The following is a 14,921-nucleotide window of genomic DNA, read 5'->3' as shown; positions in this document are numbered from 1 at the left end:
AGTATGTACAATATTTAGGAAAAAACTACAAAACTTTGATGAGAGAAATCAAAGAACTAAATAAATGGAAGATTCAGCGTTAAGATGTTAGTTTTTCCCAAATTGATCAATAGATTCAATGGAATCTCAATTAAAATCTTGGTAATTTATTTTGTTGACATGAAAAAAGGGATTCTAAAGTACACATGGAGAGGCTCAGAATGGCTACCACAGTATTGAAGAGGAACAAAGTCAGAGGATTAACAAACACTATACAACTTCCAAACTTACTATAAAGCTATAAAACTTACTAAAAACCCTGTGGCAAGAGCAAAATAATACATAAATCTCTGGGCAAAACAGAAAGTGAGAGAGAGACCTACATAAACATAGCCAGCCAACTGATCTTTAAGAAAGGAGCAAAAATGATCTTTTCAACAAATGGTGGTGAAACCTACAGCAAAAATACATATTTTGACAGAGACCTTACACCCTTTACCAAAATTATCTCAAAATGGATCACAGACTAAAAGGTAAAATATAAAAATACAAAATTCATAGCTGAGAACATAGGAGAAAATTCAGATGACCTTCATGGCAATGGCTTTTTAGATAAAACATCAGGGACATGATCCATGAATGAAATAACTAATCAGATGGACTTTATTAAAATCAAAAACTTCTGCTCTGTGAAAGACACTATCAAAACAAGATAAGCCACATGCTGGGAGAAAATATTTGCAAAAGACATCTTAGAAAGTACTGGTATTCATAATATACAAAGAACTTTTAGAGCTCAATAAGAAGAACACAAATAACATAATTTTAAAATTTGATCCAAGTCCTTAACAGATACATCACCAAGAAGGTATACAGCACCACATAAAAATAAATAAAATAAAGGTATTGTGTCCAACTACAACTAAAGAATAAATATTTTTTAAAAAATTTCCTTGTATATGCAAATAAACATATAAAAGGAAACTCCACATCATGTACTAGGAGGGAAATGCGTATTAAAACAATGAGATACTACTACACATCTATCAGAATGGCCTAAATTCTCAACATTGACAACATAGGGAACTCTCATTGCTGGTGGGAATTCAAATGACAGTCACTTTGGAAGACAGATTGGCAGCTCCTTAGGAAAACAACATGTTTGTACCATAAGATCTAGCAACCGTCTAGTAAATACCAATCTTCTTGGTGTCTACCTAAATGAACTGAAAACTTGAATCCACTCAAAAATCTGCACACAGATGTTTATAGTAACTTCAATCATGTTTGCTAAAATCTAAATGCAACCAAGATGTCCTTCTGTAGGATAGTAGATAAACAAATTGTGGTCATTCAAACAGTGGAATGTTATTCAACATTAAAAAGAAATTAATTAAAGCTGGGTGTCACCCCAGCAACTCAGGGCAGTTGAAGAAGGAAGATCCAAAGTTTGAGACCAGCCACAGCAACTTAGTGAGGACCTAAGCAATTTATCCAGACTATGTCTCAAATATTAATAAAATAAAATGGGCTGGGTAACTGGTAAGGCACCCTGGGTTCAAGCTCCTGTATTAAAAAAAGAAAAGAATAAAAAGAAAAAAGGAAATGAACTATAGAGCTATGACTTGACATGGAAGAAACTTAAATGCATATTATTAAGTGAAAGAAGCCAATCTAAAAAGGCTATTCACACTGTATGACATTCTGGAAAAGGCAAGACTATGAAGACAGTATAAAGGTCAATGGTTGTCAGGGATCAGGAAAGGGAGGAATGTACAGGTAGAATGCAGAGGATTTTTAGGGCAGGAAGCTACTCTATATGATATTATAATGGAGGATAGATGTCATTATGGAGTTATCAAATTAGAATGTGCCACATGAAGAGTGAACCTTAGGGTGAACTATGGACTTTAGGTGACAATGATATATCAATATAGGTTTGCAAATTATAATAAACGTACTGCTCTGTTAAAGAATGTAGATATTGGGGGGGCTGGGGTTGTGGCTTGGCAGTAGAGCGCTTGCTTGCAATGTACCAGACCCTGGGTTTGATCCTCAGCACCACATAAAAATAAATAAGTGAAATAAAGGTATTGTGCCTAACTACAACTAAAAAGTAAACATTAAAAAAAAAAAAGAACGTGGATAGTGGAGAAGGCTGTGTGTATGATAGGTGGTATGTGGGAACTCCATATTTTGTTTGCTATAGTTTGGACCTTGAGTGTCCCCCAAAGGACCATGTGTTAAAAGTAAGTCTCCAGCTTGGTGTGCTCTTGGGATGTGGTGGAACCTTCACAAGATGAGTCCCACTAGGCCCTTGCTCTTTCTTTCTTTCCTTCCTGACTGCCATAAGCTGAATGCTGTATGCTTGTCAGCAATGCGTCTCATGGCACAATACTATATGCTCCCTGCCCATGATGTGCTGCCTCCAAAAGTGCAATGACTCTACCCAGACATGAACTGAAATCTGTAAATTATAAGCCAAAATAAAACTTTGTTCTTTTTAAGTTGATTATCTCAACTACTTTATTACAGTTATAGAAAGTTGAGTAACACAATGTTTAAATAAAGCCTATGAAACACATTGTAATGCTATATGATAAAAAAAAATTAGAGGGAAGGGTAGTCATAGCCCTAAAGTTAGAAATCAGGATAAAGGGGAGAAGGATGAGAAATGTGTAATGAATTCATTTTAAAGGTTATTATACTTCATGCTTATTATATCCTAATCTTTCTGTTGTGTTTCTTTTGTGAGGCTAAACAAAAAATAAAGTAAGGGCAAGAGAAATGAGAAAAATGGCCTGGCTTGTATTAGCTAGATGACAGGTATGAATCACAACTTATAAAGAAAACCCAGTGAAGAATGAACTTGTCAGCAATGTGTCTCATGGCAGGGCTGGAGGACAAATGGCTGTGGATTAGGAGAACAAAGTACGGCATGGAGGAAGGAAACAACTCCTCCTCCAATTTTCCTCTCTCCCGCAGAAGTGGGTGGCCATGTAGGAGGAGCAGGGTGAGAAGGCACATCTGCCACCAGTACCAGTGGATTCCAGGGGAGAGATATCAAGGGTCATCCTCAGTGTGGATGCTGCTTGCACACCTGGTTCACTGCCACTCAGGGTTGTAGGACACAGTTCACCCCAGAGCATGACTATCCCTGTCCCTGTAGGCTCTGCTGCAAGGAGCTGTGCCTGAGCAGTGGCTTTGTAGCACTGACCTGAAGTTCAAGTGTTGCCTATAGAAAAGGCATTTTCATTTAAAAACAACCTTTCACGTAAATATTATAAAGATTTTTTTAATAGCAAAACTTATAGATATGGAAATTACATACAGTCCAAAGAATAAAAGACAAATGACTTTTTAGTCATGGCTTTTGTAATTAAGTGTGTACTTAGACATAATTAAGCTATAGGGTAGGAGCTGGAACCAAAAAGTATTTAACTTCTCTCACAGTAGGAATGAAATAGCTATTGGTTGAGTCAAACAATGCATACATTATACCAAGTTTGCCAAGATTCAACTGAATAAACCTAAATGAATAAAGAGCTGTCACCTTAAAGATAGATTTATGCAAATTACCAGATAATGTTTTTAAATGTTAGAATTTTAAGGAAAAAAAACACAGCAGTTGGACTTCTAATTATTTCAACTTGAACATGCATTACAACAGGTGATAAAAATACAATATGAAAATAATTAGCAAAAATTCACAGGATTTTGGGTAAGACAGGTATTTTAAGTTCATTAACTCTTTTAATTCTTATTAACAGCCCAGTGAGGAAATTAATATTATTATCTCTCCCTTAGAGAGAAGGAAACCAATGCAGTCATGTTAAGGTATCCTAGACCCTAAGGACTGAGACCTGTAAGCATCTGGCTTTGTTTTCCAATGTGGAGATGAAATCATCTTTCTGAAACCATCACTGGCATCCTGAGCTGAACTTCACTAGTTGCTTAAGTCTGGACACTGTAAATAAAGCCTGGTTTATTCTGTGGCTGGGAGTGCACAATAGTTGACTAAAATAGAAGTGTTCTTCTGACACTGCTGTTTTATGTTGGGTGACCCAGAGGTAACAATGCCTTGGAGTGCCTCCTTGGCTGGGAGGGTATCTGTAAAGGAACATGCACCAGCGTGTCAAAGCAATGAAATACGTGGATCTCTCTGTCCAGTGGCTGACAGTATCTCTCTTGGTGCATTCACATATATATGAATTTGTGCCATGATTACTCCCAAATCATGGCACAAATACATGACTCTGAAATGGCCATTATTATCATGAGTTAAAATACAGAGTGAACCAATATGATTATTTATTACAATAAAAATCATGAAATCCTTAATTAAGTTGACATGTGAGAATAAAAATAAGTCTAATACTTAAGTCTTATATAGGCCCTCACTTTCTTTACTTTGGGAACTAAATTAAGAAGAAAGCCCATTATATTGTGGAAAGAACAGGACTCCCTCAAATTTTCTAATAGTAGTAGACTTTTTAATAAATTAAAAAGAACATTTTTCTCACCCTTGAATTTCAAAGAGATCTCTGGTTACTAAGCATCCCTCTTTGTGGGGGAGCCACCCCTGAGCTATTTGGGAAGTCTGCACTCAGCCTTGAGCCAAAGAGATTTTGGTTTGGCATTGCAAGCTATTCTGTGGCTCCTCCCACTTAATGGATTGTGCAATGCACATGACCTCTGTCTTCCAGGAGCTGGAAAGACTGGTCTCACAGCTCCAGTGTTGGTAGTGACCAATTGGGAACTGGACAGCCCACCTCCTATCTTATTTGATGAAAAACATTCTGTAGAAACTCTTTGAAGTTCCTCCAAATAAATAAAGCAAACATGGGCTCTCACTGTCTTTCCAGTGTGGAATAGACCCCTAAGGTCAAAGAGCCGTCAGGCCCTCACTTTCTAAAACTACTTTCTGTGTCTTGTGGTTTTTTTCTGCTGCCTTCTTTTCTTAGATTTATTTCACAGCCAGCCTGCTTCACGCACAGGAACCCCAAATTCCATCGCCCTCTCTGGAAGTGGGTGAGGCCTCTTCTTGGGTTGGCAGACACTGTTTTGTTCTCAGTCAACAGGTATCTTACTAAGCCTGTAGGCACACATTAAATGCCAGCAGTGTGAAGACAGAACTTTTTGCTCCTTTTGCTTAGAGTTCATCCCCTGTCCTAGAACAGTACCTGGCACCTGATTGGTACTCACCAAATATTTGTTCTTATTATTTTGATTGCATGATTGATCATAATATCTTTATTTTATAAAAAAAATATGTGATGAACATCATAGTGTGTGAGGGGGAGGCACAGCAGCAGTCAGAGGGAGAGATAATGACTGATGCATAGTCGATGGCTCAGGAGGCTGAGCTCCCATTCTATAACTCAAAGTCTAATAACCTTACATAGGCCCTCGCTGTATTTACTTTTGGAACTAAATTTGAATGTAGGCTCTTCTGAACACATGCTGCAGGAGGACCTATAAACACATACACAGTCTGCCCTCCAAGATCCGCCTGCACATAGATCCCTCCTGACAAAAACACCTTCCATTTGGGAGTCCCTCATGGCTCCTGTGAGCACCAAAATGTAATTTCCCAAACCAGCTGAAGATTTTATACACTAAAGACAGCCAGCCCTAAAAATAATAGATGCAGTATCTGTCATCCTGAGTAACATTCTGTTTAGTTTTCTCTCTCACATCAGGGCAATATGAATCCAGAGGGACTGGAATCAATAATGGCAAAAGAAATATGAACCTGGTATAATCCACAGTGGAGCAGAACTGAGAATACAGTGACATTAGTGATAGCAGGTCCCTGCTTACAGTCAGCTTATGCTGCTAAATTCCATGTGTGCACATTATCTTGAAATTTAATGGTTTCAAAAATGTCACTCTGCAGCAAGACTAAAATGGTATACTGTGTGTTGATTCTCCATCAGACTCTAAATACGAGTGAGAAAAAGAGGGGCTTTTCATGCATGTCACATTGGAATAGAACTCCCATTTCCCCCTTGATGATGTCTGTTAAGCCTACTAGAAAACCTAGGAATGCCTCTGCCTCATAAAATTGGGGCAAGACACTGGTATCAGTAGGCAAATAGGGATTCAATAAAACTGCATTTTCTGGACCCTAATTGAAGCACTGATGTTATTATAAAATCTAGGTAAAACCTTGGATTACAGGATTAAGTATACAAGAACCTCGTTAACTTATAGGTTGAAACTGTATTATTAAAGACTCTATTCCAGGCTGCCACAGCACGGGCGCTGCCCAGTCAGCTGCAAATGGTGGCGGCGACTTCGCCTCTGGAGGCCGGGTCTCCGCCTCCGGCTCCTGGCTGCCCTGCTCTGGTCGGCCGCAGCAGAGGCGTTCTTGCCTCTCGGCCATACCCAGCTCACCAGGCTGACCTAGGCGCTGGTGGAGAGGGCTATAGTTGTGGACGCCTCTCCGCCTCCACATTTACTGAACAAAGACTGAACTTTTACAGATACTTTTTATAAAAAGCCTCTGTGGAATAATGCTTCAGATTGAATAATAATAAAAGAGTTCCTATTATGAGCTCCCAAGGATCTTGCATAGCCTCATTATGGAAGAAAGTTCATTCTGAAAATCTGAAGCAATTAAAGGGTAAATATGATCAGGAATCTCCCCCAAGATCTCAGCCTGAGAAGGAGAATCATTTTTTGTCAACCTAATGAAGCATTTAAAGTCATATGATTCTTTTCAAGATGAACTTGAAGATTATATTAAAGTTCAGAAAGCCAGAGGCTTAGAGCCAAAGACTTGTTTCAGAAAGATGAGAGAGGACTATTTGGAAACCTGTGGGAACAAGAGAACAGGTTGACTCCAGACTCAGGTATAGAATGTTTGATAAAGACCCCCATGGGGAACTCTCCAGACCTACGCAAGGTCATGCAAAACTCCACAAACAGTGGAAAACCAGGTACCTCAGTGCTTACTAGCTCGGGACAGCAGGCTGAGATGAAACTCTCTGAGCTACTCTCAGCTCCCCAAGGACTGTTTCTTAGAGAAACCAGTGCTCATGGACCTTAGTCAGTGAGAATATAATTGTGGTTCATATGACATAGAATCCAGAGTTCATAGGCACCTCTCCTTGAGAAACAGCCCCAGTGCCCATCAAACCAGCCATAATTAGGTACATCAGAAAGGGAAAAGGTACCCAGAGAATGGCAGAGGAAAAACAGAGGAGGAGCGGCTCACGCACCAGAGGAAAAGAGGTTCTAAGGAACTGGATTCAGACAGACACGGGAGCTCCAAAGAAAGAAAGCAAAAGTGAAGGCAGAAGCTGCACAGATTAGTGTAGAAAAAACTTAAGAACCGAAGGAGAAAAAGAGCCAAGAGGTAACCTCTAAGAAAGAGAGGACAGAAAAGCAAGGAAGGACCAAGGCAAGGAGAGGACAGAGGAGAAAATGCTTTGATACCAGTGCATCTTGGGTTTTGAAGTGCTGTAGCTGATTCTCCTGGGGTTAAGTTGAAAAGAGTTGCAGGGCTGGGTTTTATGGTGCCCATGTCCTTATTGCTTTCTTTTGTGAGCAAGCCATAGAACATGAAGCATTTCCTGTGCTTTTTCCCTAACAGGGAGTTACTGTTCCTCATTTTCTAAAAGCACTATTATGTTGTTCTTACACATGATGCAATTTCTTTTCAGAAAAGTGGCTCTGCCTTTATTCATAAACCATTATTATCGGATTATTTTCCCTTGGGAGATCATTTATTTTAAATTGGAGGATGAATATAGACTTTGCAGAATTTATTTCTTGGTTGAGATTGTTTTAGTTTTGAGTGGGACTTTTTAAGTTCATTGGTTTTCTCTATCCAGCAATTTAGATTTTTTTCCTTTGTTAGCTTTAACAATATTATATTTTCTAGGTTGGAAAGTGGAACATGGAATATATTATAAAAATTGTAAGCTCATATTTCATATAGTTTTAAAAGTTTTGAAGAGTCTCAATACAAAATCAGTTTATATTCTGGAAATGTTTATAATAAAGTGTTCTAATTTTAAATAAAAGACTATATTCCAAATTTCAAAAAACATCTCCTAGGGGCTGAGGTTGTGGCTCAGTGATAGAGTGCTTGCCTAGCATGCATGAGGCACTGGGTTCGATCCTCAGAACCACATAAATGTAAAATAAAGATATTGTGTCCACCTAAAACTAAAAAAAAAATAAATATTTTTTAAAAATTAAAATAACAACTCCTGGTTAATTTATGCAGGAACAAATATAATCTGCTTCTTAAGGGGCCCTAGCAACTGGCATGGAATGTGGAAACTAATGGATGTGCAAACTTTAACCCTTCAGGAAGGGATGGCCTTTTGTGTTGGAGACAGATATCATTTGCTGGGCAGTATGGCTCCTTGAAAATGTCCACGTCCTAATCTTGGAACCTGTGACTGTATGTTACGTTATGTTACATGGCAACATGGAATCAAGGGTGCACTTGGAATGGAAGTTGAAATGAGCTAAGCTTAAGATAGGAAGTCCATCCTACATTATCTGACTGATATCACAGCCTGACATTTTAAGAGGAAGAACAGCAGTAAGTTAGAGCAATGGGATGTGAAGCTCTCAGCCCACCTTTGCTGGCTCTGAAGATGTGGAAGGGGCCTCATGCTAAAGAATATGAGTGGTTTCTAGAAGTGGGAGAAGGCAAGGAAATGGATTCTCTTCTGCAGTTTCCAGAAAGGAATAGAGCCCTGCTGATACCTTGATTTTAGCCCAGTAAAACCCATGTCAGAATTCTGACCTCCACAACTATAAATGTGTTACTTAAAGCCATTATGTTGTAATAACTTGTTAAAGCATTAATGGCATAGCATGGATATTCATATTTTAATATTTTATAACTTCTGGGCATTTCTATGGTCATTTGGCATTTCTAAAATGCATATTTATGTATCAACAGCTCCCAACACAGACATATGTTTTCTTGCTAACTTATCCTAAGTGATTGCTAGTTAAGTGTCAAAAAATACCATTTCCCAACCCCAGAAAAACATAAAATGACACTTCAAAAATCTTTACTTCTATGATTCTGAAATTTTAATTTTACCTTCATTACAGAGAGAATCTAAATTTATTTTATGTGTGTATGTGGGGGTTGGGATGGGATAAAAATGATGGAGAAAAGAAGGGACTTCTTTTTCCAAAATTAAAATGAAGTTTCAAAACTATCACAAAAGTTGTTCTAAGCTAGCAGAATTGATGAGTTTGTGTTTGCCTACACATTCACAAAATATGTGAATTTATGTCACTCACAAAAATACTTGGTAATGTGATGGTGAAAAAATGGCATCCAATAATTTGTTGATTTGCATATACCTGATTTTGTGGGAGGCTGGACAACCTTTCAAAACTTTTCAAATGATACTTATAGGATTCATGTGCATTATTACAGAATATAATGCTATTTTATAGTTTCCTACTTATATTTTATATTCATTTTTCTATTGGATTATGTGTGTCTTATTTATATCCACATATTCTTTACATTTAGGTCATTAGTACTTTAAAATGGAGTATTATAAATATTTCCTTCTAATTTTTAAACCTTGTTTTAAACCTTACTGATAATGTCTTTACATATGCAAAAGTTTTTAATTTTGAAGTATTCAAATTTATCCATCCTGTTTTAGGGCTTCCCATTCCCAGAGGGCATAAAGATACTTTGATTCCACTACATATAATAATAGCCTTTCTCTTCCTAGTGAACAGACAAAGGGGATAAGTTAGAACACACAACAGACATAAAAGATGCTTCAAGCAGACACCAGGGTTAAAGATGGTAGAAGTGGCTTGTGTAGGTATAAAAGCAATGGCCACTGGGCTCAGTGATCACCCTTTACTGTCAGACTGTGGTTTCTAAACAACATTTTTCCCTTTAAAAAACCAGGGTTTCTTGGAGAAATGGCCAATTTCAGTTACTAATAGCCAATGCACAAGATGAATTAAGGACATTCTGTTTTCTCAGAGCCTCTCACAAATTCAAAACACAGACAAGGAGCTCCTGTTGAAGGAGCTCCTGTTGGCTGAAGAAGCAATACTCTAAGCATCCAAACACTGATTACTGTTAAATACTCAAACATATCACATATATTAGAATCCTTGAGTTCATAATGACACTATTGGAAATCTTATAAAGTCCTGTGGCTCTGATTCATTATGAAACTGGTAAATATGGGGAAAGAATTTCAAGTATTTATCTTACATGAACTGCATTTGAGGGGGACCAAACCGTTGAGTAGAGTACATAATAAATGCAGAGGGAAGATACAATTAAGATGAAAACCCCTAGTTTGAAACCCCATAATAAAATAATGGATATAGGTAATCATCATTAGTAGATTAAAAATCTATTAAGTGAAAGGTTGATATGGAACTTCATAATAGATGGACGAAGTTGGCAAAAACCACAATCCACTAATCAATCTCGACATTATGTGCTTCCTGATGCAAGGTAATGGGAGTTCCAAAAACCACCTATGAAAGTTTCCACCAAAATAAAACACTGGAATCTGATTAAGCCTCTAGTTCTAGCCCCAATTCAATGAAAATACAGATAACAAAAGGACATGTTAAATGACACTACAAGAATATATCAGCCAAGATTAGAATGTAGAATTCTACAGCTTGAATGATTTCTTCAACAAACAGGCCAAGGATGGGCCATACTATTCCACACTATAAACATGAAATCATACATGAAATGTTAGGTGACTTGCCCTGAGTCACAACTACATCAGGCATGAATTCAAAGAGAAATGCAGTTTGTCACTATTTTCATTAATTTTTGTAGCCCCCCCAGACTTGACAAGCTCACAGTCAGAAAAAACTTTTAAATGGGCAATCTGAATTTTCTGAGTTTCATTGAAAATTCATAGAGAAATGAGTTGAGATTCATACCACAGGCAGCCACTGGTGAGATGTTTGAAATGCATAGCTTAACAGGCAGACGTAAGGCTGATTTTTAAATATATTAATATCAATTTCCTTTTAATTATTTCATCCTGAATGAGGGTTCTCCTTTTCCCCTTTTCTGGTGATCACATGATTTAAATGAGAGAGAAACACTGAGCTCACCCAGGTGATAGGTCCGTGATTCTTAGGAGCAAAGGACACAGACACAAAAGACATTTCCCGTGACGTATGGCAGACTTTCAAATTATCTTTCTCTAACTCATTAGCATTTTATAAAAATTAGGTTTCATCATTTAAAAGCCATCTGCTTATCTGGGAGCTGTCTGGAAACAGTGCTGGCACCTTTCAGGGGATGTGTGTCCCCAGCAGGTACTGCACTTTCTTTTGATTTCTGATGCAAAGACAAAGCCACCCTGTCCCCAACCCAAGGATTTCAAACATAATGACCTCTTCTGTGTCATGTGATGGCGCTCTTCACTCACATCAGAGTTAAGGGAGAACAAATGCTAGGTAGAGGGAATCTGAAAGCTTTTCTTACATTTACTATATATACCAAGAGGAGATTTATGATTTTGCGAAAATGCGTGCCCTCCCCATGGTTAATGGCACGACAGCAGACAGACAGTGTTATTCAATATAAATCAGAATCCTTGGATGATGTGACGTGTTGTTTTAGCAGTTTGAGCAGGTAAGACTCCTGTGGGGACAGTACAGCAAAAATAAACCCAAGTCATCTTTAGTCAGATGTAACCTTTTTTTTTTTTTCTATCATGGAACTTTGGAATGAGCAAATGGCTGGGCAAAGGGATGTTGTGCTGTGGAAGGGTCTGTCTGCCCAGCATGATGAAGAGAATGCTCAGCATTTCATTCTGCTTATGATGTCTGGAACAACAATGAGAGTTCTCTGAACAATACCTGAAATATGTGAGACTGATTTATACTAACAGAATGGAAAAACTTTTGATAAAATATCCAATTCTAGGCTATTGACTGGAGGCCTCCTTATATTTCATTTTGACAAGATAAAAGAACTAATTCTTGGGGTTGGGGTTGTGGCTCAGTGGTAGAGCACTTGCTTAGCAAGCATGAGGCACTGGGTTCGATCCTCAGCACCACATAAAAATAAATAAATAAAATAAAGGTATTGTGTTAATCTATAACTAAATTTTTTTAAAAAGAACTAACTCTTAAAATTACTATCATATGCCTTTAGGTTATATTCACAATTAGTCAACTACTTTATTAGAAAAACAAATAAGGTGTGAGCTGTCTACAGTGAAACTCTGGGGTCATTTTGTGGCAGGTCTTGGCAGTGAAGCTGAAATGTTTATATATTATTGTTGAACAAGAAAAGTCAAACTGAGCAGGAGAATGATATCACCAATATTTCATTTTCTGTAACATCCTCTGACCTCTCTTAGCATCTCCTTGTCCCCTCTCAGATGAAAACTTATTTCACTGAGCAAATAGCAGAACAATGGGAGACCTTATCCCATACTTGGCTGGTTCTGGCTTTCTGTATAAAAGACACTGCAACTTTTTAAGACTTGTTTTCCTCACATGAACAATGTGAATGACCTATAATCTATTTTGTGATTATGAGGATTAATGGGAGACAGGCAAAGCACAGATATTTGATAGAGGCTCAATGGGAAGAAAGATGTTATGGAAGCCTTCTCTAACAGCTTAATGTCATTTGAAACAACACTGCTTCTGTTTCTTAGGTATCTGGATATCACAAAACATGTCCTTTCCTCTTTTCCAGTATTTGTTCATTCAGATATTGTCATTTTTCCAAAAGCAACCTCCATGAACCCAGCATTGCACCAAGTGCTTAGAACACAGGGCAAGGGATGCTAGTCCTCACCCCTGAGAAGCTCACAACCCTGGACAGAGAGGCAATTGAAAATGACCACAGCAATAAGCACAGCAACAAGGAAGTGTGCTATGCTGTGTGAAGTACAGGCTGTGTAATGTGGCAGGGAACAGAGCAAAAAAAAAAAAAATGAATGAATAAACTGTGGACTATAATTAGGATAAACTTTTCCTGTCCATTCCTCACCTACTCTTCCATGGCAAACTCCTCCAATTGTAGTAGGCAAAATAAACACTTATTAATATCTACAGTTAGCTCAGTGGAGGAAAAGCAGAACAAGATTTCAAGTTTGAGCTATGCTAAATGCCTTGTTCTGAAAGGGCAGTCACTGGACTCTTATTTCACCTGCTTATTCTCACTTTGCTCATTGGGATCTTACCTTCTGAGGGCTTCATCAGGTGGGCTGATGAAGAAATGAACTGCCCTCAATCTGATGGTTCTCACTGATGATTATAAAAGAGATGCAGGGGGCTGGGGATGTGGCTCAAGCAGTAGCGCGCTCGCCTGGCATGCGTGCGGCTCAGGTTCGATCCTCAGCACCACATACAAAGATGTTGTGTCCGCCGAAAAAACTGAAAAATAAATATTAAAAAAATTTAAAAAAAATTAAAAAAATAAAAGAGATGCAGTATTTAATAGTTAATAACATCTATCAGCACAGAAATGCTTACTTTTAGTCCAGTGAAACATTAGACAATGAACAAATTAATGATCTTGGGATAGGTAATTCAAGGGATGACCAAAGGGAAAACCCTAATTAAAAAGTAGACCAGCAATTACAGACACCTATGTCAAAACAGACATCTAACAGTTAGATCAAGACTTGGCTCTTTTCCTTAAAGGAGCCTTACTCAGGAGTTAACTATAGCTTTCTGAACTAAAAAGATCATAATGCTGATTTAGGAGACCAATCTGCTACATATGTTATTTTTTTCTTGATACTCTCTTGACAACTGGTTCTAAATGGACAGGTCCACATAAGGAATGCTACAACCTGCCAATAAGAGGATCAAGCCTAAATATCTTAGACTTTCAAAATATTAAAAGATTAATCATTCCCTTTGTGAGCTGTGTGTGTGCGTGGGTGCATGCATGCATTGAAAAGCAGGAGTTTCCTATAACTGCTCTGAGATACATAAAATAATTCTGATGAATGCCTGGCATCACATCTTGTCTGCATGTTGGTGTACATGTTAAGGACATTAAAGTCAGAACCAGTAAAGGCAGTAAAGTCATCATCATTCACAGTTTTTCTGCATTTTTTTCTGCACTTATTTTTCATTCCCTCTCTAATCTTTATGTCCTTTGATCCCCTTTAATTCTCATTATGCTTCTTTCATGTTTTCATACTAAATGTTGCTGTTCTTCCTGGTAATAATCAACTGGTCATACTATGTCACACTTTCTCAGTGGCTTCACAAGGTGAGCATTAGCAGATTAGAATTTGCTTAAATACTGAGAATAAAAACACTCTTTCATGGAAGTAAGAGCGACTGACTTCTACTTATGTCATGTGAAGCAATAACTCCTCAGGGCTCTTCTATATTGTCAGTCCTCATGGGGAGGAAATCCTGGCTGGATCATTTAGGAAGAATTTTTCATCTTGAGTCCTAAAAACCAAGAGTCACTATTCTCAAGTATAGGTTCTGAAAAAAGCCTCAGCAATTGAAATTGGACTTATTCTTTGGAGAGCAGCAGGCACTGTTCCATGCAAGAACTCCTAGGAGCAATCGCTGGGCTTGTGCTACTCCTCATTCTTCTCCTTTAAACCTGAACAGGCTCCTTTTTTCGAGGAGCCTGTTCAGGTTTAAAGGAGAAGAATGAGGAACTCATCACCAATGTTTCACATACAAACCCAGCCAGCAAAGTAAAAGACAGAAAAATAAGAAACCAGAGTATTTTTCATTCAACTAAACACCACACCACCCCTTTCCCAAGACTCCCCATTTCCCCCACAAAAGTGCAAGAGTTAATCTGCTGCTTATTCAAAATGACCTACACAAGTTAATACATGGTTATAAACTAATTGAGCAAGTCTGCGGCCTTGTCTCCTCATCCATCTTGCTTATTGATTGAGTCTCTTAGTCTTCCATAAGGCACAGTGTCCCTGCTGCTCAAAACAGTG

General features: G+C 38.0%; 1 pseudogene; it reads left to right on the top strand.

The window, feature by feature from the left end:
• The first annotated feature begins 6,674 nt into the window (after positions 1 to 6,674).
• LOC113199296 (lysine-rich coiled-coil protein 1-like) lies at positions 6,675 to 7,452 on the top strand (annotated as a pseudogene).
• The last annotated feature ends 7,469 nt before the right edge of the window (positions 7,453 to 14,921 follow it).

The sequence above is a fragment of the Urocitellus parryii genome, chromosome 13 (assembly GCF_045843805.1).
Source record: "Urocitellus parryii isolate mUroPar1 chromosome 13, mUroPar1.hap1, whole genome shotgun sequence".
Lineage (NCBI taxonomy): Eukaryota > Metazoa > Chordata > Mammalia > Rodentia > Sciuridae > Urocitellus > Urocitellus parryii.
The sequence above is the reverse complement of the archived record's forward strand: the minus strand, read 5'-3'. Positions and strand labels throughout refer to the sequence as shown.